The following is a 25,814-nucleotide window of genomic DNA, read 5'->3' as shown; positions in this document are numbered from 1 at the left end:
CGCTCTCTTCATGATACGTCACACTTAACTGAGAGCTCTGTTATGTTAGGCTATCCGACAATTTTCTCTGATGAGTTCAACAGCCCGATTCCGATGAGTTTCGTCGCTTGTCGTTCGCGGTCGTCCACTCTGAACTCTGTCACACACTTTGCGGTTAGCACCACTGTTTCCTTCATTACAAGCACAAACAATCTAACGTCACATATTACTGATACAGTCATTACTATACAAAATTTCCATTCTACTAAAGATTTCAAATGGATGTTCGTTTTGTGCGACTAGAACTGTGTCTCACGCACCGACGTAGGTACACTATGTGATCAAAAGTATCCGGACACCCCCAAAAACACACTTTTTTTTATATAAGGTGCAGTGTGCTGCCATCTACAGCCAGGTACTCCATATCAGCAACCCCAGTAGTCACTAGACATCGTGAGAGAGCAGAATGAGGCGCTCCGCGGGACTCCGGACTTCGAACGTGGTCAGATGATTGGGTGTCATTCGTGTCCTATGTCTGTACGCGTGATTTCTACACTCCTAAACATCCCTAGGTCCCCCGTTACCGACGTGACAGTGAAGTGGAAACGTGAAGGGACACGTACAGCACAAAAGCGTGCAGGCCGATATCGTCTGTTGACTGACAGGGACCGCCGACAGTTGAAGAGAGTCGTAATGTGTATAGGCAGGCATCTACCCAGACCATCACACGGGAATTACAAACTGCATCAGGATCCACTGCACATACTACGAGAGTTAGGCGGGAGGTGAGAAAACTTGGATTTTATGGTCGAGCGGCTTCTCATAAGCCACACATCGCGTCGGTAAATGTCAAACGGCGTCTCGCTTGTTGTAAGGAGTGTAAACAATGGACGATTGAACAGTGGAAAAACTTTGTGTGGAGTGACGAATCACGGCCCATAATGTGGCGATCCGATGGTAGGGTGTGGGTATGGCGAATGCCCGGTGAACGTCATCTACCAGCGTGTGTAGCGCCAACAGTAAAATTCGTAGGCGGTGTTATAGTGTTGTTATGTTTTTCATGGAGGGGTCTTGCACTTCTTGTTTTGCGTGGCACTATCACAGCAGAGGCCTATATTGATCTTTTAAGCACCTTCTTGCTACCCACTGTTGAAGAGCAATTCGGGGATGGCGATTGCATCTTTCAACACGATCGGGCACCTGTTCATAATGCACGGCCTGTGGCGGAGTGGTTACACGACAATAACATCCCTGTAATTGACTGGCCTGCATAGACTCCTGACCTGAATCCTATAAAACACCTTTGGGGTGTTTTGGAACGCCCACTTCATACCAGGCCTCGCCGACCGACATCGATACCTCTCATTTTCTGGTCTAGGAATCCACTTCAGCACTCCATTGATCACGCGTCTCTCGATTTGGATGTTAGGCTTCCGAGGAATCTGCATTAAATTCGTCTGTGGTTTGTTCTACCATCGCGAACTGCCACTTGCGCCAATTACGTGTCTGGAGTGCCACACTGTGCCCTGATCCAAATCAGAACCATTTTATTTTGATTGTCAGGAAAGTCGTGTTTTAGTTCGACGTCCTCAGGAAGTGTATTACACTCAAGAAGAGACAACAGTCTGGAACTTTTACCGTGTAGGGTTGACAGAGGAAATAGAGAATAGCAGAAGACGAGTAGAGTGTATAGCTATGATTTCAATTAGTAAGCGTGAATGCGTCAGGGATACGCTCATCTCAATCTAGTGGCAGACACTGCAAGGAGCGTGTCGTGCATCAACGTATGATAGTACGTCCCTAGAGGCGTCGACCAATATTTGCCTTCCTCCTCTTTTACATATCGCGAAAAGATGTTGAAAGTAAAATAAGAGAGATTCGAAGTCTCACGGATATTTACCGACAGATTCTTCCAACTCACCACTGGCGACTGGAGAATGAAACGTAGAAGTGACAATGGCACAGAAATTACTCTGCCACACACCGCTTGCGGAGTATAGACATGGATGCAAACGTTTCCACATTGTTAACCGTATTCGTCGATTCTGGCAGGGATTGACAGAGCACACTTTCAGTAGACGAACCAAGCTGGCATTAGCTAAAGCTTACTGCCTACATGATGAATGTTAAACCGGGATCGGTATATAGCAGATTTGTGTCCTGTGCTTCGCCAATACAAGACCAGCATCTTTAATGAGTACAACATTCAGTCGGTGATAAAGGCAACGGGTTAATATTTTGTTAATGGTATAAAGCAAAATGAAACGTGTGCAGGGAGAAGAGAAACCAAAACTTGAATATGTCCAAAGCTCTTGAAAGCGGATCAGTAGAGCAAGGTAGGCATTGCTAATTCATAGCCGCCGTCGTGCGAAAATCGATGCGCGGACGAGCTGCGAGGGAATAACGTTATGACAACCGGCAGTAAAGCCCCCGGTTCGAAGCAAAATACTTAAAAATTTATACCGTCACTGGATTCTGTTTGGAATTGACGAATATGGCCGCTTTACAGAATGGTGCCTTCACCCACGAGGCATGCTTTCAGGACGGCGTTGATAGCATTTTGTTTTGGTTGCTTCTTCCAACATGGGTCGATGTCTTAGGGCTGAAGCTTTTCTGTAGGCTAGTTACACAGCCTCATCAGGCATGCTTTCACTTTATCGACTCGTCTGTAATGGCTGAGATGTTGACTAGACACTGGGACCGAGAACAATGCGACACTCGAATACAATGCTAGCTTTCTGAAGCATTCGTAGAAAAGCACATTAAAGAAGATAAATTGAGGTTTAGAGTTCCGTCGGTGTCGAGGTCTTTATAAAGGAAGAATCTAGATGAGCGGATGGGAATTTGGACGGTCACCCTAAGGAATACGAATTCAGTGTCTCACTACTTCTCTCTGTCCCGAATAAGTGTGCTATATAATACAACTGCACAATGGGAAAACATAAAAGCTTGTATGATCCAGGCAGCGACGGAGGCTACAGAGAAGTAAAGGAAATTTAGGAAGACAAAGAGTGTCAAAATATGGAACTAAGATATATCACAAAGCTTAAAATACAGAAGAAATGAAAGCACAGCATAAAAAAAGTAACTATAGTAAGCAAATAGTGAGAGAAGCTCATCAAGAACCCGGGGGTAAAATGATATCAAACAATGAAAATGATGGACATGGTAGATAAGATATGGCTTATGAACTCCTGAAACAACAAGCTGGAAAAAGATTCCGAACGACAACTTGTAATAGTCAAAGAAAAACCATCAAGGATCATGCGTAGAAAAATTATGAGCAGAAAACAGTGATAAAATTGAACTAATAAAAACAGACAAGGACAAAGAACAAGATGATGAAATATACAAAGAAAGCAATACTACATTGGGGAGTTAGAAGTAGTATTAAAGTAGCCGATGAACAGAAAAGCAGCAGGACACGATAACATTAATGTTGGAAATGGAAGATAAAACCACTCTGTAAAAAAGGAACTGCAAATGCTGGTGAAAATTATAGTGGAGTAAGTCAGTTGAACAGTGGCTGTAAATTATATGCACGAATAATTAATGACAAAATGAAAACAATAGTTGGCGCCCTCTTACTAGAGCAGCAACATGGTTTTAAAAAAGGACGATCATAAAGTGACAGTATCGTAATAGTGCGGCAGATAATTGACAAGAGACGATAACGTAACCTGAAGACTCATACCGCATTTGTAGAGCGTGAAAATGCCTTCGACAGAGTTAACAGAGATGTGTTGTGGCATGTAATGGCAAGACAACGTCATCATATATGAGAGGTAAAAAGATTGTTTTTAAATAACAAAATTTTAATTAATACACGAGAGATCAGGATCAATAGCAATTAACACAGGCGTACGACAAGGATGCAGTCTCTCACCTACTTTATTTAATTGTGTATTGACGACAAACAAGAAGTTAACCCAGGAATAAAATTAATTCCCACAAACACAATTTTAAATACTGAATTCTTTGCTGATCAGCAAACAATTTTATAAAAGACGTAGGTTGATTTACAATTTGCTCTATGTCGCACGGACTTAATAGGCAAACTCTATGACTTGAAAATAACAGAAAATAAAATGAAAGTTATGGCTTTCAAAAGAAAATACCCATTCTGTTCTAAAATAATGCCTGACCACTTTACTGTATTTTACTAAGAAATACCAGCGAAGAATACAGTGAGCTGAAATGAAATTTTTAAGGAAAGAAAACGATCTACTCCAACAAATAAAATGAAAAATTCCCAAATAAGGAAAGAAATATATTTTGCATGAATGAAAGAGTATAATCTCGGATAACAAAATGGAAGAAGCATATTGAAAGAATGGTGTAGAAAGAAAAGGAAGATATGTAATAGAGTATATACCTACAGGAAACAGAGGTACAGGAACACAGAGGAAAATGTGGGTTTTGCGATGACGGACCAGGCTATAAGCCTGAAGAAAAGAAGAAGACGAGTCTCTAACGTCCGAAATGTGTGGCAAAACGCTTGTGCTTTAACCGACGGAGCAGCAACGTAAGCATTTATGAGTAAAGTAAGGAGGCGGTTTCGGTTATTGGCAAAATACGACATACTTTCTGGGAATCTCGTATACAAAAAGCCATACTAAACCAAGATATAGCCAGAAGAAAACAGAGTTTGTCGTTTGCAAGAAATTGACGACACTACACGCATAATACCCTTTTCGGCGGTGATGTAGCATTGCCGAAAGGCAAAGTAGAACACTTTTAAGTTGCCACGTGGCGTTTTCTTGGTTATACAAGTGTTCAATACTGCCAACCTGGTTTGGAGAAGTTTTTACTCGAGCGCATGGCGACCCCTTTTAGACTATCCGCACGCGACAGTTACGTAAATGCCGAATGTTCCGCAGCGGAAAACTTATCTTGCTACAAAGTCTTATAAAAGTTTCCGGAATACATTTCCGACAGGAAATGTATGAAATATCTGTCACACATGTGACGCGTCACGAAATATGTATTTAGGAAACATAAAAATTTATATTAGTGACTGTTCCTGTATCTTTTCTTACCTAAGAATTACATGCAAACTAAATACATCCTTACCTGTTGAATTCTACATCAGTACGAGCAGACCTCTGTCAGTCAACATTCGCTATACAGGACGCTAAACAAAAGAAGAGTCAGACTCCCGAAAGCACTAGTCGAAAACTGAAAAAAAAAAGTTTTATACTCACGAGTCCGGGAGTAAATAATTTTTGAGATAAGGGTCATTTTACTTTTATTGAATACGGCTAAAGCGCAGTAGTTAGTGGGGTAGGCTATCTTTCTGATGATGTTCCTTGCTCATTTATTTTTGATTGTGTGGAAAAGTGCAAATGCTAGAGCGAACATAAGCAGCAATCTCTTGGCAGGAAGTGGACCATATACTTTATCGGACAAACTAACAAGTGCTGGTCAGGAATTTCCACCCGACAATTTACCCACCCGATCACATAAAGTTACCCTTGCAGGAAGACAACGGGTGTAGTTGGTGCATGACGAGATTGCTCCCCGTTTTCTTAGGCCTCGAACCACAAGCGATTAATTACCGACCGATTGGTCGAGGAGATACAGTGCATCACCGCACCGTAATCCGCTAACTTTCCGGCTATGGTACATTGGTTTATTCCATACCCTTCAACAATGTACACGCTGATCGAGTCAGAGGACAGCCAGGTGTGTTACAGTGAGTTCGTGATTGTTTTAGGAAGACAACGGCAGGACGAATAAGAATGAGTAGTAACCACACTGGACGCCTGGTTGTGTCAACAGACGGATGTGTAGCGTAAGACAAGCTGTCCCCTACTGCAAAGCACCACAGCCCCCCGCGTGGGTGGGAAACATTGGACTTCGTTACAGATTTCTTAGTAAGCATTATTCTGCGTTGATACTTCAGAACTGGTTCTTTAGAAAACTTATTCTGAGGTGTACTCAGTGATGAAAGTGTTGGTGCCAACAGTGAACATGGATAATGAGGTTTCAGAATGTTTGACCTGAAGATGGTTGTCTATCGACCGAAACTAGTTATCAACAGATTATAATTTTATGTTTTATTGTGGTCAAGTTATTAAAACTTACGAGTACGAGCACGTCATTCCATGCTGCTTCAGCTCTGTGCCCAGTTCATGAATCGCTGTGACTGGCGATCGGTGGGATTCAGTCTCTTGGCAACCGCTTAACTAGATGTTTCCAATGGGTGAGAGATCTGTAGAACATGCGCGCCACAGTAGCTGTTACCCATCCCCTGTATCGAGGTCGGTCAAATCACAACGGACAAAATGTGGTCTTGCGTTATCTTGTTATAAAATAACATCACTGGACCGTGAAGGCGGAGCACAGCAATCGGCCTTTAACAAGCCAGCTGCTGTCTAAATTACCGGCTATATGAGCAGAAAGTATGGTGTCGTGTTCCTTACGGCTCCTCATATCTTCACTTTAGGAAGTGGGCTTGTATGGAGAATGCAGGCTGGTAACGTTCGTTCTCCTTGGAGGCTCCACACATGATTACGTCCATCTTGATCTTGCACGCTAACACAGGACTCGTCTGAAAAGATGACATAGTACTTCGTGTGTCCAGCTTTGTCGTCAGGCGCACCACATTTGGTGCGTCTCTCAGCTACAGTACTAGTGATTCTCGAGCAGAAGGAGGTTCTCACTCATTGGTCTGAAGATGACCACAGTAGTGGTCGAAACCGGTTACCGTAATAAATAAATTGTGATCAAGACTGTTTTTGATAGTAAAAATTGTACGAAGGGGAGGAAATCTGTAGATATAAACAACAATTTCAGAAAAATTGAAAAGAAAGAGCTTCAGAAATTGAGCAAGTCAATAACGCACCGGCCCTTACGCAAGGAGCAATTCGGCAGGGCATTCACTAATGCAGTTGTTGGATGTCTCTCTTAGGTACAGCATACCAAGTTTTGGCCCATCTGTGTTAGATAGTAAAAATTCCGAGATGGTTCGAGTGCGCTGACCATAAGATTTCAAGACAAGTGGCGACCTCGCATGCCGAAGTACCGTTGTATGCGCGGCCATATTCTGCTGAGTATAAGCCTAGGAAGGCTTCTCATGACAAAGAAAACCGAGGCATAGAATAACGTCGACGTACCGCTATGAAAAGAAATGGCACCCAGATCATCACTCCTGGTTGTCGGGAGTCAGTCAGTTTGGTATCCCACTGCTGTCCGGGAGGTCTCTAGACAAGTCTAAGCGGGTCACCTGAGTTCAGTTCGAAGCGGGGCTCATTACTGAAGACAATTCTACCCTAGTTAATGAGATTCTAGGCCGAAGACGTGTATGGAGACGCTGCGGACAGCGGTGGAGTACCAACCAGACTTCCCGCAGTATGGCCTGACAATCTGGAGTGGTGGTCTGGGGGAGCCCTGTAATCCTAACCATTTACGTATCCAAGCATTTAAAACACTTCATGCTGATTTGCGAGCATACCGCCTTCTCGCTGAAGCAATTTTTAAGGTCAGCATTTCCGTCTGTAAAAATTAGATCTGCAGTGGAAGCAGAAGAGAATTCTTGTCAGATTTCGAACTCACTTCAGATGGTGTAATTGGCTACAGATAAAATTAGGAAAACGAATTTTACGTGGACAAAATGCCATAGTGAGCGTGAAGACTGCAGAAACTCGTTACGCCCCTCCAGTTTATTAAGCCTCTGTTTGCTCGGAGAGGGACAGCACTGCTACCGACTCGAACGAAATATGGCAAGTTCCGGCAACTGGAGCGTATGCGGCCAAAGTGGGACCGGGCGAGCGGCCGATAGGGGGTCTGCAGCTGCGGCTGGGCTCCCTCAAGCTGTAAATCCTCCGCGATAAAAAAAATGCCCTGGGCAACAGCCTCGGCCCTAAATGTTTATTACAAAAGTTGCCTGTACTGATAGAGTACGCAACCGAGGAGCCCGGCTACGCAATTACGCTTATTTATCGCCAGGTGGAGCCGCCTCAGAGAGAGAGGCGGCTTGAAAAACGCTGCGCGCCGCAGGTACACCAGAAATGCGAGCGCACGCAGATCTTTTGGGTCTCGTGCAGCCGTGTGTTATCTTGCTTAATTTCTTGTATATTATCAAATAATTCTTCTCCGGTTGCTTGGTGCTGCAGTGGTAGGAATTCATGTCATCTTCTCGGGTTTCTAGTAGCCTCAAGAGGTTAAAATCGCACGACTGCTCGTTAGTGTTCTTATCGACCATTGCCACGTGTAGCCATAATACAGGTAATTCCGCGATCAGGCTTAGAGAACCGCGCCATGCTACCGACACCCGCTAATGTCGTCATTGAGATGCATTGCAGAGCGGCATGTTGTCAGCACACCCAGCACATCGCTCTCCTGGTTGTTGTCACATTTCTTGACACTGGAACCGCTACTTCTCAATGAGGTAGCTCCTCAATTAGCCACACGGTGCCGAATGCACCCCGTTCCAGTCTTTCCACCAAGGAAATATCCCTGGCAGTAACGGATATTGAAATCAGGATCTCCGCATGGCAAATGGTCCAATGGCTCTGCGCACTATGGGACTTAACTTCTGAGGTCATCAGTCCACTAGAACTTAGAACTACTTAAAGCTAACTAACCTAAGGACATCATACACATCCATACCCGAGGCAGGATTCGAACCTGCGACCGTAGCAGTCCCTCGGCTCCAGACTGTAGGGCCTAGAACCGCTCGGCCATCCGCATGGCAGTCACACACGCTGTGCACTCTCGTACGGAGGTGGAGACTCATAATACAGGGTAAAGCTTAACTCCGCCGACGAAAATTCGAATTTTTTTCAGGGATTGTTTCTGTAGTGGTGACAGGGACCTGTTGTCTGCCGTGGTTCATTACAAATAACGTAATGATGATTTACTCGACTGGTTACTCTGGTTATTCTTATATCTGTGAAAATACCTTCACAACAGTGGAAGACTCGGTAATATGCAATCATCAAAACGTACAACACAGACGCAGACTAGCGCAACCACTCTCAGACGTAACAGCTATACCTCTATCACTGTGTGTTTAATCTGCCCTCTCATTGTAAAATAGCGTACACAATGAATGCAGAACTGTTCCCTTACCCCCATGGCGACGGCAGGGTGTTCAGCGACTAACTGCCGGAGTACTGTGGTTGTCGTACCTGGTGGAACAGATCAGAATAATACTGCTGTGCCACTCTCCCATTGCTCTCAGTAAGAACGAGATGCATATCGACCAAACTTGCTACTCATATTCCTTACCTACTCATATTCCTTTGCTAACGAACAACTAACAACATCAGAGAAACTAATTCGAGACAGCACCGAACAGTGCTGAATGCAAGCTTCAGGGCGAAGATTAAACTGGACATTGCTGTCGCCAACAGCTAGAAGCATGAGTGAATGGAACAAGACATAGAGCACATACAGTCGACATTTGAACCGTTGCTCTGCAATGAAATAAAGACATAGATGTAAATGGGGATAACGTACCGAGAAAAATGTAATTACTCTGTAACCAGCCGCCGGAGACTACGAATCCCTCAAATCAAAATGCTCATAATTCCTGCGATTTTTCGGTGGAGTTCGGGTGGACCATGTATAGCCGTACAGCCGTAATGCCAGTTGTGACGTCATATAAGGCGCCAGAACTGGATCACATGATGATGATGATGATGATGATTGGTTTGAGGGGCGCTCAACTGCGTGGTTATCAGCGCCCGTACAAATTCCCAACCTTTGCTCAGTCCAATCTCGCCACTTTCATGAATGATGATGAAGAGGACAACACAAACACCCAGTCAGCTCGATGCAGGTGAAAATCCCTGACCCAGCCGGGATCACATAATGATAACTGATTGAAAAAGTACAAGGTATTACGAAGTATTTGCGTCATACGTCTATGAGTGATAGATTACGTCACGGGGAACAATCTTTGTTTGAGACCAAATGTTTTCTTACGCTTCACAGCGATGCCAAGCTGCCTTTAGGATTCGCCGGCCCTGGTACGACGAGATTTCGACAAACTAGCAGAGTCTACTATCTACGTGTGCTGCATGCTACCTGCCACAGTAAATTGACAGACGAATTTTCGACAAAAAAAATCAGAATGAGCATCTGGCTATGTTTTTTCAAAAATGTTATACCTAAATACTAATGCTTAAGAAGTGCACCACAAATTTTGTAATCGGGTTATTTTTCTCTGTTACGGGTATCATCTTGCATTTATCCACTAATTGACGGCATTGAGAAAGTGTTTGGAATCCTGATCCTGCTCGCGAATATGCCCACGTAGCACCTGTTTCCAGCTGCTGGCCGTACAGGGATCGCCCTGGAGTATGTTAGCGCTCGTGCCCTGTAACGGGAATCTTATTGCCTCTCGAGCGCTCAGCAGGTCCGCTGCAATCAAACCAGGGCCTCTGCAGGCAGCCTTCTTTCCTTCCTTCCTTCCTTCCCTCCCTCCCTCCCTCACCACCTCACCCCACTTCACCCCTCCCATTACCCTCCGCCTGGTTCTCCTACCACTTCCTGGGAACCCTGCCCCACCTCCGTCGCTTTTCAAGACGACCCGTAGCCCTCCTCCGCTATTCCACAATTCCAGAATTCGTTTAGGCGACTCACACACAACAGCTACGTATAGGATGTCCCTAGAGAGAAGCAAGGGGCTGATTTCATTTCATCTACAGAAAGCGAGGGTCTTTTTTTTTTTCCTTTTCATCCAGCAGTATCTACTATTTCCAAACGTTACCAGACGCTCTTGCAGTACACACGACCATTTGGAACGTATTATGACAATGTTGAACTTTTTTTTTTTTTAGCATACTTCTCAAATTCCTGACTGTCCTTTGTTTCTCTCTGCAAGCGTCGTAGTGCAGGGTATGGGTGCTTACAGTAGTAAGATCGAAAAGTAGTTCGTTGAGTACAACGCGAGACAGGCATGGATTGAAGGTTATGTTTGGGGAGGGGGATATTTAGAGTTTCTTGCTTCCTCCTCCGCTCCCCTGGTAGTGAGAGAACAGCAATTTTATTGATATTTAAAACACTCTTCAATTATTCTTCAGTCTCAATCGTACATTTTTTACACACATGGCATGTTTCGATCTCTCAAGATCATTTTCAGATATATATACATATAGATGCGTCAGCTTCCCATTCTGTCTATATCAGAACGTCATAACAGAGTTACTGTGCTTTGCAGCACATTATTCTGGTGTGAGCAGTTGACAAATGTATCTTTTCGGGTGTGTTTTTTTTACGCTCGCCGTCTCCACAGATCGCTAGTTGGACTGTTGACGATATTGAAAGACTCAAATCTGTTACCGTGCATACAATATTTTGCAATCAAGTCTCATTACTTTATTAGAATTGAATTTATATCGCTGTTTTCCAGTTATGTTATCAAAAATTATTAACACTGGCTGTAAACACACACATCTGAGGATGGTACCTGTTATTGGCAAACGTAATGGCCACTTCGCAACTTCGTTCTCAAGTATGCATTCCGTACTGCTCGGTTCTGTCTCAGGTATGTTTTGGAAATTTGTGGTAAGCCCCTATGGAACCAAACTGCTGAGGTCATCGGTCCCTAGGCTTACACACTACGGAATCTAACTTTAACTTACGCTAAGGACAACAACAACAACAACAACAACAACAACACACACACACACACACACACACACACACACACACACACAGACACGCCCGAGGGAGGACTCGAACCTCCAACGGGGGGAGCCGTGCCAATTGTGGTAAGGCGTCTCAGGTCTGTTTTTCCGGCATTGCTGGTTGTACGTTAACAGTGATACACAGCAGTACGGGTAGCGTTACTAATAAAAGGGCTGGGAGAATGTACCTCGTTTATGGTTTCACTGAGTGCAGTGGAATAGCGGAACAACGATGCCGCTACTTATCAATCAAGTAGTTCCTCAGTTTGCTTCACAAGGCGGAGTGCACCCTGCCAACAGCGCTCGCCAGACCGGATGGTGACCCATCCAAGTGCTAGCCCGGCCCGACAGCGCTTAACTTCGGTGATCTGACGGGAACCGGTGTTACCACTGCGGCAACGCCGTTGGCTGTTTTACCTTTTAGTAATTACATATTAAGAGCTTTTTCACTTTTGTTGAGGTATTTTCATAGAAACAAAGGCAACTGACGTTCTTAACTGCTTTCACTTAACTTTATTTTCCACAAACTATCTAAAAACCTTGGATATTGATATATTTAAAGAGATAAATCATTATAAATGGTTCAAATGGCTCTAAGCACCATGGGACTTAACTACTGTGGTCATCAGTCCCCAAGAACTTAGAACTACTTAAACCTAACTAACCTAAGGACATTGCACACATCCATGCCCGAGGCAGGATTCGAACCTGCGACCGTAGCAGTCGCGCGGTTCCGGACTGCGCGCCTAGAACCGCTAGACCACCGCGGCCGGCTAAATCATTATAATAAAGTGTCCCCACCCCTCCTCTTAGATCTTCGTCTGAAGCGAGAAACCTCCGCATTAAGGGTGTATTACCTTGGCTTCAGGTCTAAGGCAAGTGGTTTGGTGGCCCCCTGCATGAACACAGAGAGTCTTTTGAGTCTTATTTGGTATAAGTGTCTCAGCGTTCAAAGGACAGCCAGCACACGAGTTCACAATTATAACCAACGACTCATGGCGCTGCTCGGCATTAGCAATTGTTGGGCGTGACGATTATTGTATGCTAATACGATGACTGATCGGTTAGCAGTGAATATTTGTTATACATGCACATATATTATTGTTATTATTATTATAATTATTATTATTACTGTCCAATCTTCGAAATTTTCAAGCAGCTCTCATTTTTTACCTGGGGATTCTTTTTCCTTTTTTCAGTCCACTATGTCCTATGCCTGACGGTGATTTAATTCTCAGGCAGTACATCCGATTTTCTAACATTTTATCTGTATGGGTTTCTGCAGAAAATACACTCCTGGAAACTGAAATAAGAACACCGTGAATTCATTGTCCCAGGAAGGGGAAACTTTATTGACACATTCCTGGGGTCAGATACATCACATGATCACACTGACAAAACCACAGGCACATAGACACAGGCAACAGAGCATGCACAATGTCGGCACTAGTACAGTGTATATCCACCTTTCGCAGCAATGCAGGCTGCTATTCTCCCATGGAGACGATCGTAGAGGTGCTGGATGTAGTCCTGTGGAACGGCTTGCCATGCCATTTCCACCTGGCGCCTCAGTTGGACCAGCGTTTGTGCTGGACGTGCAGACCGCGTGAGACGACGCTTCATCCAGTCCCAAACATGCTCAATGGGGGACAGATCCGGAGATCTTGCTGGCCAGGGTAGTTGACTTACACCTTCTAGAGCACGTTGGGTGGAACGGGATACATGCGGACGTGCATTGTCCTGTTGGAACAGCAAGTTCCCTTGCCGGTCTAGCAATGGTAGAACGATGGGTTCTATGACGGTTTGGATGTACCGTGCACTATTCAGTGTCCCCTCGACGATCACCAGAGGTGTACGGCCAGTGTATGAGATCGCTCCCCACACCATGATGCCGGGTGTTGGCCCTGTGTGCCTCGGTCGTATGCAGTCCTGATTGTGGCGCTCACCTGCACGGCGCCAAACACGCATACGACCATCATTGGCACCAAGGCAGAAGCGACTCTCATCGCTGAAGACGACACGTCTCCATTCGTCCCTCCATTCACGCCTGTCGCGACGCCACTGGAGGCGGGCTGCACGATGTTGGGGCGTGAGCGGAAGACGGCCTAACGGTGTGCGGGATCGTAGCCCAGCTTCATGGAGACGGTTCCGAATGGTCCTCGCCGATACCCCAGGAGCAACAGTGTCCATAATATGCTGGGAAGTGGCGGTGCGGTCCCCTACGGCACTGCGTAGGATCCTACGGTCTTGGCGTGCATCCGCGCGTCGCTGCGGTCAGGTCCCAGGTCGACGGGCACGTGCACCTTCCGCCGACCACTGGCGACAACATCGATGTACTGTGGTGACCTCACGCACCACGTGTTGAGCAATTCGGCGGTACGTCCACCCGGCCTCCCGCATGCTCACTATACGCCCTCGCTCAAAGTCCGTCAGCTGCACATATGGTTCACGTCCACGCTGTCGCGGCATGCTACCAGTGTTAAAGACTGCGATGGAGCTCCGTATGCCACGGCAAACAGGCTGACACTGACGGCGGCGGTGCACAAATGCTGCGCAGCTAGCGCCATTCGACGGCCAACACCGCGGTTCCTGGTGTGTCCACTTGTGCCGTGCGTGTGATCATTGCTTGTACAGCCCTCTCGCAGTGTCCGGAGCAAGTATGGTGAGTCTGACACACCGGTGTCAATGTGTTCTTTTTTCCATTTCCAGGAGTGTATCTAATGGTCTTAGATGAGCTTTTAATAAATCCTATTTGATATATAAATGGGGTGGTCCATTGATAGTGACCGACCCAAATATCTCACGAAATAAGCATCAAACGAAAAAACTACAAAGAACGAAACTAGTCTAGCTTGAAGGGGGAAACCAGATGGCGCTATGATTTGCCCGCTAGGTGGCGCTGCCATAGGTCAAACGGATATCAACTGCGTTTTTGTAAACAGGAACCCCCATTTTTTATTACATATTCGTGTGATACGTAAAGAAATATGAATGTTTTAGTTGAACCACTTTTTTCGCTTTGTGACAGATGGCGCTGTAGAAAGACAACTCAGACCAGTTGGCCAGGTGCTCTGCTTTGTCGAGCACGAGCAGCAGACTCCAGCCCAGAATTTCTGGATTCAAACCCAGACAGGTGTGAGGATTATTCCTCATTCCTCCAGGACAGCTCCAGGCGCATTCAGCGTGCTCTCAAACTTTTACCACGGATCTCTCTTGGGGTTAAATGGCGGTCATGGCGATTGCGCCCTCTTATTACCGTGGAGAATAAAGGTTGTCCTCTGTCTACAGTCAGGCCACTGCCATGGTCACAGGTTTGTGCTACAGACTTTACAAGCGAAACTAGATGTAAGTAAAATGAAATCTCTTTTATGCACAAACAGAAAGGTGCATCAGACTGTATTGGCCCAATTACTCAAAGCTGCAGAAGAATAACGACGTACGAAGATCTGCAAAGATTTGCAACTGTGGAGTACATTTCTATGAGCAGCAATTGAATATCGAGACTATAAAAAATATACAACGAAAGATTTCTGGTCCACCTTTTACGCAGACAACTATTCTTTTTAATGTTCAGACACCTTTCGGCACATTTGCGAACTGTTATTCAGGTACATAAAACACAAGCACGGTTTAAGTAATAATTGTTAAATGAAACTACAGTAATTTCTATCGTTTGTATCACAGCTCTAAGAAAGACAAATTCAACTTACTTTCATGCCTCAAAGTCTGATCACTAGTTTCAGAGTAAATACGATATCAGACTTTAGGATATGTCTGTTTTGAAGATGAAATCGACTGACGTCTTATGCGGAAGTTCATACCGTTATGAGGAACTTTTGCGTCAGAGGGGCGCACCAGCTTGTCGCAGTTACGAGTCTTCTTAAAGAGGTGGAATAGTGGTTGCTCGACATTCCAACTGGAAGGCAAAGAACATAGCATATACGAGGACGATTCACCAGTTAAGTACGGTATTAATTCTGCCCTCGTTTCTGCCAGAGCCTCGGAAGTAAATTGCACGTGAAAAATTGAATAAATTTGTGAAAAAGCTCAATCACAGTGTACGATTTTCATTAATAGCTGCGCTTAAGGTATACTAAATGTTATAATTGCGTAGGCTTCCGCGGCCAGTCAGTTAACACAAAGGCCTTCTGGGTATTGTACCGCGTCGTACTTTAAATAATTATAACCAACGTTTCGACCACGGTTACAGTGAACTACTCCTGGTTCTATTGGTGTAGTTATTTACGATATGATGCGGCGCAATACCCATGATTTACAGATTAAACATAGGTTAATTTAACGGTAGAACACAACTTACTTGTCACAATATTACCTGCCTTTCGCAAACAGTTTTTACTGATAATTACATGATGCTTTGGCCCAGTGAACTAAAAACGCCAGTGAAAGTCCATTCTATAAACATGTAAAACAAACATTATTTTGTAAGAAAGATACACAGAGTAGCGAAAGAAACTGGTACACCTGCCTAATGTCGTGTAGGACCCAGAGCGAGGACGCAGAAGTGCAGCAACACGACGTGGCATGGACTCGACTATTGTCTGAAGTAGTGCTGGAGGGAATTGACACTATGAATCTTGCAGGGCTGGCCATAAATCCGCAGTAGTACGAGGAGTTGTAGATCTTTTCTGAACTGCACGATGCAAGGCATTCCGGATATGCTCAAAAATGTTCACGTTTGGGGAGTTTGGTAGCCAGAGGAATTTTTCAAACTTAGAAGAGTGTTCCTGGAGCCACTCCCTAACAATTCGGGACATGTGAGGTGTCCCACTATCCTGCTGGAATTGCCCAAACCCGTCGGAATGCACAATGGACATGAATGGATGCAGGTGATCAGTCAAGATGCGTACGTACGTGTCATCCGTCAGAGCCGTATCTAAATGTATTAGGAGTCCCCCATATCGCTCCAACTGCACACGCCCCACCCCATTACAGAGCTTCAACCAGCTTGAACAGTCTCCTGCTGACATGCAGGGTCCATGGATTCATGATGTTGTCTCCATACCCGTACACATCCATCTGCTATATAAAATTTGAAACAAGACTCGTCAGATCAGGCAACATGTTTAGTCACCAACAGTCCAATGTCGGCACTGACGGCGCCCAGGCGAGGCGTAAAGCCTCGTGTCGTACAGTTATCAAGAGGTCAAGAGTGATCCTTCGGCTGCGAAAGCGCGTATCGATGATGTTTCGTTGAATGTTCGTACGCTGACATTTGTTGACGGCCCAGCATTGAAATCTGCAGCGGTTTGCGGAAGGATTCCACGCCTGTCACGTTGAACGATTCTCTTCGATCGTCGTTTGTCCCGTTCTTGCAGGAACTTTTTTCGGCCGCAGCGATGTGGGAGGTTTGATGTTTTACCGGACTGCTGATATTCACGGTACACTCGTGGTACGGGAAAATACTCACTTCATCTCTACTCCAGAGATGCTGTGTCTCATCGCTCGTGCGCCGTTCAAACTCACTTAAATCTTGATAACCTGCCATTGTATCTGCAGCAACCGAACTAACAACTGTACCCGACACTAATTGTTTTATATAGGCGTTTCTGACCGCAGCACCGTATTCTGCCCGTTTACATATCTGTGTATTTGAATAAGCATGCCTATACCAGATTATTTGGAGCTCCAGTTTATCTTTCGTATGGAATCTGCTGTCTGAAGCCGCCGACTTTCGTCAGTCGAAACTGCTTGCAGCGTTACAAGCTATGTCACGTGACCACATCGCAAGCATTTACTAACAAGATTCAAAAAGTTTACATCTGACTTCATCACTCCAGGCTCGCTCAGCTCTTGTCACATATGTACGTCGTTAGTATTAGAAGCATTGAGATTGTGCACGGATTTTTATGTTGCTAGCAGATAACAGATTAAGATAGCGCTATCAGTATAATGTGCCACAAACACTAAACCTCCTCCTCCCCCTCCGCTACACACACACACACACACACACACACACACACACACACACGCGCGCGCGCGCGCGCGCGCGCGCGCGCACGCACGCACACACACACACATACGCTCCAAAGTCATCAAAGATCTAGTACCTACTGAAATATTCATTGTCAAGCATTGGCTGCTGATCTAATCGCTTTGTAATCCTCTACCGTCTGCATAGATTTGACCCCAACGCTTTGGAACGCCTTCCATACTCCTTGGCTTCCTAAACGCCGTCAGCCGCATGATTAATTGCAGCCACTGTCATAAGGCGACCACTCATAACTGTCTGGTTCGTTCGTTGTTCAGAGACGCAGACCTCGCAGGGGGAAGGACCCTGTCTGGTAGGCGCAACAGAATCTGCTATTTATAGGCGGACAGTAAATTTTCTGAATCACACGGCCAGCCGTAAAATTATGTCAAAAGTTAATTTTGCGGCCACAAATTTCAGTCGTTATGGGTTGGGCCGTAGCGAATGCTGCTCCTGACACAGAAGCTACTAACGAAAACGTATGCAAGGCAGAAATGGGGAGGATAAAAATAGGGAAGGGCTGGAGGGTAACTGTAACCAAGCTTTTGTTGGTTGTTCGACAAATTTCTGCGTAGACTGTGTATTTCTGCTTAGATATTCTACGGCAACAAAGTGCTGTGGGACATAATAGTATTTTTCAGCTTTTTCTATTATTATTTTTTTCTTTTCTACTGTTACACTGATTGTATCTATTTCCTTTTCTGCATCTATCTTTGTTAGAACGTAATACATCGAGTTTCCGATAAACATTTTTGTATTATATTTATACTTTAAGATCTGAGAGTGTTTAGAAAAACTAGTGGTTCCGAACTTCATAATAAAGGAAGATGCAAATGCTATATGTGCACTGAAAAAGTTGGGTGCAAGTGGATAGTGGCAGATCGGACTGGTTCGGGAGAGAGAGGAGAGAGACAGAGAGAGAGAGAGAGAGAGAAGTGCAACACGATCTTGCACTTCCCCATTACTTTTTAATAAACTTATGGATGTGATATTTAAGGAAATAAAGGAGACAGGAAACAGTGATCTCAGTACTCTTGTCTTTGCTGATGATACAGCTATTTGTGATGAAACAACGAGAGGTATAGGGAAGATTAGATGAATGTAACGCCAAGAGCACCTGATGACAGTAAGCAAGAGCAAAACTGTAGCCATGATTATGAATAGGACACGTGCCTAGGGCAAATAAATGCTAGAGGGAGAGCAAATTGAATGTGTGGAAATTTGCAGTTACCAGGGAAGTACAATATCAATTAATAGAGCTGCCAAACTATAAGTACAAACAGAGTAAGTAAAGGATCTGATGTTTTCCATCAAGTGCGAAACATGTGTGGGACGGTGCAATTCCTGTGGAAGCCAAACAGAACATGTTTAAAACGTATCTCCTATTGATGATGTCATACAGCTTGGAGTGTTGTGTAATTATCAAAGTAGATTTGAGCAAGTCATAGGCATGCGAAATGAAGTTTCCGCAATCAGCCTTGCAGTAGCTTGGAGGAGAGAAAATAAGGAATGAAGACATCAGAGGAGAGATACAGTCAATGACTGAGGACTACACGGCTCAAGCAATTTGGATTCTTGAAAAAGGATGAAGGATAACTGTCTGCCAAAACAATACTGGGATATAAATCTGAAGGGGGAAAAGACCTATAGGACGACTCAGAAACGGACGGCCACGCCAGATTAAGGAAGATCTCGAGACTAGAGGAGAAATCTGGAAAACAATGTCAAGATAGGAAGTATATCAAGATAGAGTAAAATGGAGGCAGATTGTACACGAACACCCTACGCTGGTCGCTGAAAGGATACGAAAATGATGACGATGATATTTAATTATTTATTTCGTTTGTTATTGAGACAGTGTTCATTACGAGCACTAAAATATGATACCCAACTTTTAATTGGTGTCAGTTTCTTCTAGATTATAGTGATATTTCGATATTAAAAGTAACAGAGTTTAACGCAAGGGTGTTCCATAAAAGAGCTTCATATCGGTATGGCATGTATTAGAACAGAACGGATGTTTCAAAGCAAGATTTACCAAAGTTTACATGAAAAATCACACAAAAATATCGATACTCAAACCATCTTTACATGAAATGGAGCTCAGTTTATTCGCTTCAGTTTCCGTATCAATTTACTCTTCAAATTATTTGACCAATGTGTCTGTTTCTAGTGATATCAGGTTGATGTTGTCACGAAACATCTACTTCAAACTCTGCAAGTGTTCTCTCGAAGAGCATGAGAATGACGTCAGAACGCCGCCATGTTTCAACACTGCCACAAGAGAGTATTTCACAATACCCCACACATTTTCAAAATTCCTGTAATAGTGAATAGGTTGACTCAGTATGTAGTTCAGATTGGTAGTAAGGCTGATAAGATCAAGGAAGATACAGAAGGGACTGAATTTCAAAACCCGGCACTGCGGACGTAACAGTTCAGCTCAAGAAGAGAACTGGTGAGTCTTGTTTAAGGAAGATACCCAGTATTCACCTGCAGTGTTTTACAAGTATTAGCCCGGGCCCCACGAATGGCCACATAGAGATTAGAACCCATGTGGGGAACAGAAGATTAACAGTCCAGATGATAAACCATATTCATGCTGCAGTAGAAGTAGCAGACAACATTACTAGCATTGTTCCAGAAGTACTACGCTAGGAGTAAGAATGGCGACATAGGCGCAGGCAATACGCTCGGTGACGTCAGATCGCGAGCCGACGCTGTTATGTCCAGAATAGCAGTTCTTTGTTCAGCGGTGTGTAGAAGCGTTCTTCATAGACTAGACAAACAATACAGTTGGACGCATAGTTATCCGATTCGATACAGTAAGGAAATACATTTCCGGAAGTAGATTTATTCAGTGTACGAGAAGGCCCAAGTGTGAAACAGAGAACTGTTTACAGAGTTTTACGATCAGAGCCTCATAAATCTCATGAATGCGCGACAATATCTGTGTCGGGATCTTATTACGTTTCGTAAAGGACCGACACACGCTTGAGAGTGCTCTGCACCAATTACCATTGAACTATATCGTGAGAGGAAGAACTTCCACTTATCTTGACACAAGTAAGAGTAAACTCAACTTCTTTTTTGCTTTTTCAAATTTTATTTTAAACGAAAACAGCATTACACAATTTAAAAAATTGCATCTAACATCACTTGTGGTAAGAAATGTTCGTGAATTACTTGTGTCAATTACTTATCGTCAATATTAAGTTTCTTTGCTATTATTTATTCCAATCAATTTATTTATGATTAGACTGCCAAGTTTCTGGCTTTTCTTCTACCGTTGTTATAATTTCTTCGAAGGTCATGGCTGGCCGCTCAGTACGCACGCTAGAGGGGATGTGTTTAACGTCCCGTCGACAACGAGGTCATTAGAGATAGCTCAGATTAGCGAAGGAAATCATTCCACCTTTTGCTGAAGCGATTTAGGGCAATCACAGAAAACTTAAATGAGGATAGCAGTACGCGGTTCTGAACCGTCGTCCTTCCGAATACGAGTCCAGTGTGCTAACCACTGCGCCACCTGACTCGGTCGCGCGCTGGAAACACAAACTAGTTTGTGTTGTGTGTGCACGCTCGGCTGCACGCTGTTACTGGCAACTGCACGCTCCTCCCGATACGCTCGCCGCCAAGACACTTCTGTATCGCCAAATAGGTTTGTCTTGCACGCTCCAGGGGAAGCAGCGTTCAAAGCCGCCCGCCTCGTACCATAAAGCCACAGACAAGGACTCTGTGGGAGGGAGAAGGTTCATAGACCAATATCGATGAACCACGTACCAGCCGTATCATATGAAAAATGCAGTACGTCTTTCGCTCTAGTAAATCTACGGCGGAGAAAGGGCGAATTTCACATTTATCCCGATACCTCGTCAGTGGACAGCAATTTCTGTAGAAAGTGTGTAAATATTTGGCGTGCAGTGTGTGATGGCGGGCGGCTGACAGGCGCAGTGTATACGGCGGCAGGTAGCGGCATGGCGTGGCGCGGCCAGGTGTTTGCACGGTCAACAGCGGCGCGCGACGCCGGCAAACACACGCCGCGCTCCCTCCTGCTACACAGCGACCCGCCGTCTAATGGGGCCTCGCGCGTCCACTGGCCGCCATGCCACAATGCCTCACTGGAAGGCTCTGTTCGGCTGTCCACTCACACACTGACACCTTACTTGCAGCCTAGCAAACAATCCTCACTCAGTATCTTAACAGGAACCCATTGCCGCTCAGGCTGCGGAGGTGAGCTGATCGCTGCGTGTTAAGCGCTGCTCCCCAGCATGTATTGACGACGCGGAAAGGGAGGCAAAGCCACCGCCCTGCTGCAACTGCTGGGCCTCGTGCTCGGCGCGTCAGAAGACGGGGGATGCAAGAAGACTGCGGAGCGGAAGGTGCAGTGCTATCGCTGCCAAAAACTTGGCCATGTTGCCAAGTATTGTAATCCAGTGGCGTGCCTTCGGTGTGCGCAAGCACACGATTCGCGCCACTGCACGAAGAAGGACGCCACACGCTGCTGCGCCAATTGTGGCGGCGCTCATGTGGCGGATTACCGCGGCTGCAGCTACATCAAGAACTGGTGTCGCGGTGATAAAGCTAGACGGAGACACAAGACCACCAAGAAGGCGGGTACAGCCGAGGCCGTTGCGTCCTTGCCACCCCCTGCCTCTGACGGATCCGTGGTGGCCGATGACGCGGCTGTCCCACCAGACGCAGTCAGCGAGGCGTGCGCCAGGGTCCGCGCCGCCGCCGACGAAGAAATTGCTGCCCTCAAAGGCGCAATGGCGGAAGAGAGGGCAACACTCCAAGCCGAATTAGCCGAGGCTCGGCAGCTGGTGCACAGTCTCCGTGATGCATTGGCCAGCCAGCCCCACCCATCACAGAAGAAGGATGCTGACACGCAGACTGCCGCCCCCGTGGAACCTGTAGTAATACAGGAAGCCACGAGGGTGGAAAGACGCAGCCGCACAAGACGCAGCTGTAGAAGACACTCACAGGTCCTACAACGCCCGCCCTCCTCTCACGTCTGTCCACTGGGAATTTCTCGTTTCCTCGATAGAACAACCCGAGAACGCAAGCAAAGAACAAGGGGGAGGACCGCCGAAGACGCCGAAGCAGCCAGCTGGGAGGATGTGACAGATCCTGAAGTGTTACAAGTAGACTCATACAAGAAGAAGAAGAAGAAGAAGAAGAAGGACAAGAAGAAGCGCCCAGACGCGAGGGGGACTTAGAAGATTCTCCTCCTTACCGCGCCCGACTCCCATCATCATCTTCATCACAATCATCAACCACTTGCCTTGTCAGTCGCTGACTGGCAGTCCCAGGCGTCAACAGGGCCAGTCAAGTAAAAGCACCTAGTCGACGCATCGCTGTTATTCAAGTGACTTACCGCCTGTCCCTGACCGACAATCATTAGTACCCACTATGCACTACTGTCCCAGTTATTCCTAAACGTCCCAGCATACTTTAGCCCACCTTAGTGGAGTCAATGTCTAACGACAACAGACTCCTCCTTACCTTCCTCGAGAAGAGGAATTCAAGTAAGAAGCAGCAGCAGCATATCGTTTCGAAAGACGCAAGTGACAGTCTTTACAGTCCTCTGAACAAAGCTATAAGGACAATACGTGAAACGACAGACACCTTGTTCCGTCAGACAGTTCTCACATGAGACCCTGAGGAAAAACCAATGATACCGCAAGCGAACAATATCGGAGGATTCTCCTACTTCCGAACCAAGCGTCGATTTGTCGTACTTCTCTCAAAAGTTCTCTACTCTTCTTGCTGCAGTAATAAACGGTACTGGGTGAAAATTTCCCTGTCCCCAGCAGTAGGGCCTGCAAGGAACCGCCGGCCGCGGTGGTCTATCGGTTCTAGGCGCGCTGTCCGGAACCGCGCGACTGCTAAAGTCGCAGGTTCGAATCCTGCCTCGGGCATGGATGTGTGTGATGTCCTTAGGTTAGTTAGGTTTAAGTAGTTCTAAGTTCTATGGGACTGATGACCACAGTAGTTAAGTCCCATAGTACTCAGAGCCATTTGAACCATTTTGCAAGGAACACCGCCCAGTCACATTAATGTGACCACTTGACAAAAGCCTGAATAACCACTTTTTGCAGTGCGAGGCGTGGAGGAAGAGAGTCAATGCGGTTCTGGAAAGTACCGACAGCGATACGGAGCCATCCGGCCGAGGTGGCCGAGCGGTTCTAGGCGCTACAGTCTGGAACCGCGCGACCGCTTCGGACGCAGGTTCGAATCCTGCCCCGGGCGTGGGTGTATGTGATGTCCTTAGGTTAATTAGGTTTAAGTAGTTCTAAGTTCTAGCGGACTGATGACCTCAGAAGTTAAGTCCAATGGGGCTCAGAGCCATTTGAACTATTCGATATGGAACCAAGTCGACTCCAGTGCCTTGGCCAGCTTCGTTAGGTTTCCCGGTTGAGGGTCCACGGCGTGAACGACCCGATGGAGGTGGTTGCGGAAATTCTTGACTGGGTTTAAATACGAGGAGTTCAAATCACGCCCGTACCCTGCGAGCTGCGTGACACGTTGCATGGTAGATTTCATCGTGACGAGGAAAAACAAACTGCATGCAGGAGTGGACATGGTACCCAAGGATAGGTCCAATACTTGTGTTGATCCACTGTGCCCTGCAAAATGACGAGATCAACCAGGGAATGGCCAGAAAACATTTGCCAGGCCATGACACTCCCTCCTTGGGACTGGACGTCTTTCCTTTCAGACGTTTCAAGCCGTACACGCCAACGGCCATCTGTCTGATGGAGCACAGAAAGTGATTCATCACAAAAGGTCACCACCTATCGCCGTCCTGTGGACGTCCAGTTTCAGTATTGGTGTGCAAATTTCAGCCTTCGTCTCTGATGAACAGCAGTCAGCACAGATGCCTGAACTACTGTAGGTGCTTGCTGCGGAGGTCCATTCACAGCGATGTCACTCAACGGACGTTCAGGACACGCTGTTGGTAGCCCCTAGGTTCATCTTGGTTGTCTGTTGCTCAACAGATGCACGTCCATTCGCCCGTACACGTCTCCTCAACCGTCGTTAATGCCTGTCACCTGAGGCCCGTTGTGCAACACAGTTGACTCGACGCCCATTTTGGATAGCACCATTTTGCCATGCACTCTGAGTACTTTAACGACGGCGGCACACGAACAGTATACAAACTTGGCCGTTCCAGAAATGCGTCCAGTCTGGTCCAAAAGTCAATGATCACGCCTTTTTGGATGTCAGATAAATCGCTCCGTTGGCGCATTACGACAACGACTCCACTCCACTTTATAAACCCTCCACGGCCAGTGTTGTCTGTGAGTGGTTATTGAACGTTGATGTTGAACATAGGCGGTGGTCACATCACTGTGAATGGAACATGCGTATTGTACACCACCTGGGGCAATCTAGATGTCGCCAAATGAAAAATACATTTACACACACACACACACACACACACACACACACACACACAAACACACACACACACACCAGATTATGTCTCCTGAACTTGATATTTGCAGTTGATGGATGTTGTAGGATGTGGCAATCTAGGTACCATCGATTGCCTCCAAACGTGACATCGCATTATAAACATCGTTCTTTCGAATTGTTTTTGTAAATAAACACAAAATGTTAAACATGTGAACAAATTGCACGTCATACCATTTGTAACAAATTTGATACTTAATACGAAGTAGGCGTCAAAACATGAAATGTACTACGTGTTATAAGGCCTGTTTATTGTCAAACATATGAAAAACACTAACTTGAAGAAACTGTTTTTCAGCTTCCACTAACCGACTCAAGATACAGCAAAAAGAATAAACTCTTTTTGTAGCAAATTACAGTAGGACACTGCAGTATGAAGAAATCCATGCAATATTTCAGCTCAGTCGGTTCGGTAGTTTCTCTGTGATTGACATCCGCCCCTGGTAGCTGAGTGGTCAGTGCCACGGAGTGTCCTACCTACCGGCCCGGGTTCGATTCCCGGCTGGATCGGAGATTTTTCTCAGTTCAGGGACTGGGTGTTGTATTGTCCTTATCAACACTATTTCATCCCCATCGACACACAAGTCGCCGAAGTGGCGTCAACTCAAAAGACTTGCACCAAGCGAACGGTCTACCCGACGGGAGGCCGCAGCCACACGGCATTGTGAAACCCCGTGGCCTGATACACCAACGCCTCGTTCTCCTACATTAGCATAGATTATTTGCTT

The 25,814-nt window shown here is 45.7% G+C and overlaps 1 protein-coding gene and 1 pseudogene across 3 annotated transcripts in view; both read right to left on the bottom strand.

Annotated features, from left to right (window-relative positions):
* LOC126266830 (protein slit) overlaps nt 1-25,814 on the bottom strand; it is a 1,561,007-nt gene that overhangs the window by 323,937 nt on the left and 1,211,256 nt on the right. The window lies entirely within an intron of this gene.
* LOC126268431 (5S ribosomal RNA) lies at nt 11,910-12,027 on the bottom strand (annotated as a pseudogene).

This window comes from Schistocerca gregaria, chromosome 4 (assembly GCF_023897955.1).
Source record: "Schistocerca gregaria isolate iqSchGreg1 chromosome 4, iqSchGreg1.2, whole genome shotgun sequence".
NCBI classification, from domain to species: domain Eukaryota; kingdom Metazoa; phylum Arthropoda; class Insecta; order Orthoptera; family Acrididae; genus Schistocerca; species Schistocerca gregaria.
This window is presented reverse-complemented; position numbering and strand designations above follow the sequence as displayed.